The following is a 5,210-nucleotide window of genomic DNA, read 5'->3' as shown; positions in this document are numbered from 1 at the left end:
TACCGACTTTCACCCCTATCACCCAGATTATTTTGAAACAAATCCCAGACATCATATCATTTCACTGGTAAATATTGTCAGAATGTATCTCTAAAACAGATCTAATATTTAAAAAAAAAAAAAAAAACCACCATTATCCCACTTAAAAATTAACATTTTCTAGTATCAGTAAATTTACAGTCTGTGTTAAAATTTGCTCAACTTTCTCAGTTAAAAATATTTTTAAAAATATTTTAAGTGCCCTGAGAGTATGGCCCCGGACACCCTTTTAGTTCAGTAATGAAGTCACTCCCGAGGTTCACCCTTCAGCCAAAGATTAGACAGCCCCATAAAACCAAACGGGATTAATGGGGCACAACAGTCTAGGGACAAGGACTAGAAGGCAGGAGGGGACAGGAAAGCTGGTGATAGGGAACCCAAGGTCAAGAAGGGACAGTGTTGACATGTCATGGGGTTGTTAACCATTGTCATAAAACAATATGTGTACTAACTGTTTAATCAGAAACTATTTGTTCTGTGAACCTTCATCTAAAGTACAATAAAACATTTTTTTAAGTGTATGTATTCAAATTAGGATCAAAATAAGGTTCACACACTGAAATTAGTTGCTACATTTCTTGAATCTCTTTTAATCTGAAGATTTCCCCACTGTGATGGTTAATTTTGTGTGTCAACTTACTGCCCACTTGTTTGGCCAAACATTAGTCTAGTTGCTGTCATGAAGTAGTTAAATGTGATTAAATCAGTTGGCACTAAGTAAAGCAGATTACCTTCCATAATGTGATGAGATTCAGCTAACCAGTCGAAGGCCTTAAAAGCAAAAAGGCAGTTTCCCTAGGGTGTGTTCTGCCTAGACTATAAATAGTATTTTGGCAGAATTTCCTCATACTTCCCTCTTCCCGTTGCCTAACCTATGGATCTGGGGACACAAGCCTGCAGCAATCTCCCGCCTGTCATGTGACAGATAGGTTTTGGACTTGCCAGCCCCACACAATCATGTAAGCCAGTTCCTTTAAATAAATAAAATCTCATTGGTTCCGTTTCTCTAGAAAACCCTAAGACACTCTCCCCTTCCCCTCTTTGTTTTCTTTTCCTTTTTTTTTTTTTTTTGGGTTTTGAAATTTATTTGCTGCTATAACTGTGTCTTTTATTTTGCAGAGTCTAGATTTTGCTGATTGCATCCCCATGGTGTCATTTAACATGTTCCTTCTCTGTCCCCTGTATTTCCTGTAATATGGTAGTTAAAGCCAGAGGTTTGATCAGAGTTGGTTTTAATTTTTTGGCAGGAGTATTTCAAAGGCCTATCAGGAGGCCTGTAATGTCTGGTTGATGTTGATCTCTTCGTGATGTTAGCAGCCGTGGATGATCGATCAATGCCGAGATCCCGTTTCACTAGGAGTTCAGGAGATGATTCGCAAATCACTAGAATGATTCATTTAGGATTATTGCATTAGCTCTCTTATTTCAAATGGTAATATTCTAATTTTAATAACTTTATTTTGCAGCTGGAGTACTTCTATGATTGATTTAAAAAAAAACTTCTCATCAGCTCTCTGGTTACCCTTAGGGACCTTCCGTACAGTTCATACAGGAAACGCAGGGCCATTGATTGATTTCTTTATTTACTAGTTTTCAAAATGAGTTGGTTTCTTTGCATCCTCCAAGGGCTATTAGTGTAGGTTTTTGTAGGTATTATTATAGACCCATGGATTTAAACAACTTTATGTGTTTCAATTCATTGCAGTTAATATCCTTATTGATTCTCATATTATCGCATCTTTGGCCAGTGTGAGCTGACTCGAATTGACTCCTGGATCCTTGTTATATGACCCAATAGCCTTTGATAATGGTTTTTTGTTTTTTGGGTTTTTTTTCCTAGTATGTCAAGATGTTCCAGGCACATTTTGTACTTTTTCTGTCCCAGATCTGGAATTAGCCATGTTTCCAAATAGCCTGGTTTAATTTTAGGGAGCAATGGTATTTAAAGGCCACATTCTGCAGCCCACTTTTACTATTGTGTTTATTGAGCTTTGGCATGAGATTCCCATTGAATAAAAGGTTTTGTAACTTGAAATTTATTTTTGAAAATCGCTTGTCTTTGGAAGAAAGGGTTAATACAGGATTAATATCCAATATATAAAGAATTCCTAGAAATTAATTGTTATAATACAAATAACTCAATAGAAATATAGGTAAAGAAGATAAATAAGCAATTAAATGAGGAGATAATGCAAATGTACAATAAACACAGAAATGTACAAGCTTCTAGCTTTCAGAGATCACAAATTAAATTACCAATGAGATACTGGTTCTCAGCCTTCTAACTGGCAAAAACTTAATAGTTACACTAAAGGGTGGACAGGTCACAGAAATAGGCACTCGCGTACACAGACAGTGGGAATGCTAATTGATGCAACTTTTTTGGAAAGTACAATTTTTTGTTGTTTGTTTATTGTTGTAGTTTAAGTGAAAGTTTACATTTCAAGTTAGTCTCTCTATACATACATTGTTATGTGACCCTAATTGGTCTCCCTATACTGTGACAGCACACTCCTCCTTTCCATCCCTGGTTTCCCATGTCCATTCAACCAGCTCCTGACCCTCTACCTTCTCATCTCACCTCCGGATGGAAGCTGCCCATTTAGTCTATGTATCTACCTGAGCTAAGAAGCACACTCTTGACGAGTATCATTTTATGTCTCACAGTCCGGAAAGTACAATTTTTAATGTGTATACTCTTTGACCTACTAATCCCACTTCTCACAATTAGCCTATGGAAATAAATGCACAAATATTACATTTATGGATTTTGTGGAAGCATTGCTTGCATCAAAAACTAGAAAGAAAAAACAAAACAACACAAATGTCCATTAGTAGAGCACTGACTGAATCAATTATGGTACATAGAGTGAAACATTGTGCAGCTATATTTTTTAATGTTGAAAATTTATGCCTATCATTATGTTAAAATATCCACAATACATCCACAGTTTCAGACTAATGTATGTAGAATAATCCCATTTAAGGAGATATATGTGTACATATATGATAGGTGGATAGATAAGACAGAGAGGAGGGAGGGAGGAAGGAGAAAGAAAAAAAAGACTGACTTAAAAATAACTCAGGAAAGATGCTTACCATTTTTTAATTGTTAATGTTTAATTTCATATAATTGCTAATAAAAAGTGGTGCTAATATGAGTAGTTTTAACTCTTTACGGTTTTCAATATAATACCCTTCCCCCTCCCCCAGAAAAGAAGTCATCCCAGGTTGAGACAATATCATTTATCAAAGGGCTTGACCCGTATCCATCAAATTCCCTGTTCATAAACCACAAACCCATCGCAGATACATTTGAGAGCGTTGTGCTCAAGGGTAATTGCTAGCTACTCACTTCGGTCGTAGTATTTGCACTTTTATTACTTAGCTTCTAGGCCTTCAAACCCTCTGTGATCATAGCAAGACGAAATGATGCTCAAGGCAGCCCTTTCCTTGCCCTGAAATGCCTTTTTGTGCTATTGCTTCTTTCTGTCAGGTTTCCAGGAACCTGCTCCCAACAAAACTGTTGCCTCTGACAACTGAGAAGGCTTCAGAGGGTGGACGCTGAGTGCTGTTGCTAAACTGTAAGTCACCACTGGTTTCCTGGGACTCTCCCCCATGGCACACAGTCACTGATCCCTATGGACTAATCAAATAAAGTCTTTGCCAAAGTGTTGAGGAATTTGTTAAGAAGAATATAAAATGTAATCAGAAGCATTAGAACGGCTAGTGGCTGGCATTAGGTTTAATGCTCTCTATTAGGTGTATAATAGCCAGTCCTGGCTTCCCCTCCAAGTCTCATAAATATTCTGTTGGACAAGATGGATACGTGGCTCATCATCATCCTTGAAATTTACAGAGCCCTTGGTCATTACATAGGCTGTTGATTTAACCCAACACCCCAGGGGCACAACCTCAGTATAGGGACCTAAATGCTAAATTGCTGGTTAAACCACTTCCTCAAGTCCCAGAACAGCATTCCTGAACGTTGACACTCCTACCAAGATTTGGTCTCTTCCTTCTTTCCGATCCCAGGGCAATGACTATCCAGATATCTCCCTTTCGCCTTCTATGATTAGTGTCATCATCTCATTGCTTCGATGACTTGGACTGAGTTCCAACCCCCAGTCCACTTACAGAATATCAGGAAAAATCAGCCATTTGCCTCAACCTGATGCCATTCCATTTCCTTTCACAAGACCACAAGTCACCTCCAGCTCTTAAAGGGAAGGCTATGAACTGCTTCCTTTAACATACATGGAGCACCTACTATGCTCCAGGCACTGTCTCTGCCCAAGCTCCCTGTTTCTAGTCTTGTGAGAACATTGGGGCATTTGGGATCTAGAAGAAAACTGATAGATTCCAAACTGGTTCAGCCCCTTATTGAGCACCTGAAGAAGGAATTAGGTGGCCATAACTTGCTCAGTATTATATAGCAGTCAAGGCTATGATATCGTTGTGTGCAGTCAAGTTGATTCTGACTAATGGTGACCCTATAGGACACAGTAGAACTTCCCCATAGGGTTTCCTGGGCTGAAATCTTTACTGGAGCAGATGACCAGCTCTTTTCTCCCGCAGAGCGGCTAGTGGATTTGAGCCTCCCAACCTTTCGGTTACTAGCCAAGCGCTTAACTATCATGTCACCCGGGCTCCTTCAGTCAGGGCTCTAATCCCACTAAAATGTGATCCTTCTAACTTGGTCCAAGCACATATTTTACTCCACCATGTAAATTCAGCTCCGTCTCTAGTCTTTCATTTGGTTTAAATGTTTTGGGGTTCCCCCATCCTTTTGATTCATTTTCAGTTCCATTGACCCTCAGTACACCCCCATGGTGCCTCTTATAACTGAAGCATATTGCCAGACTCTTTTCCAATATTTCCTTCCTTCCTACAAGCATTCTTAAAATTCTTTTTTACCCACCTGAAAAAAAACCAACCTTTTTTGGCTACTCTTTTTTTTTAATGGTGATATGGCTCAGGGTGATATCTCAAGAACAGAAAAATTTATGACTTCTTGGGATGCCTTTTTATTATTTTGCATACCTGGCAAATAGCAAATTCCTGTTTATCCTTCCCACCACCCATTTGTCAGCCTGTCATACTGTGTGACTTTTGTGTTGCTATGATTCTGGAAGCCATGCCACTGATATTTCAAATACCAGCAGGGTCAC

Source organism: Trichechus manatus, unplaced genomic scaffold (assembly GCF_000243295.1).
Source record: "Trichechus manatus latirostris isolate Lorelei unplaced genomic scaffold, TriManLat1.0 scaffold00007, whole genome shotgun sequence".
Taxonomy (NCBI): Eukaryota; Metazoa; Chordata; class Mammalia; order Sirenia; family Trichechidae; genus Trichechus; species Trichechus manatus.
This window is presented reverse-complemented; position numbering follows the sequence as displayed.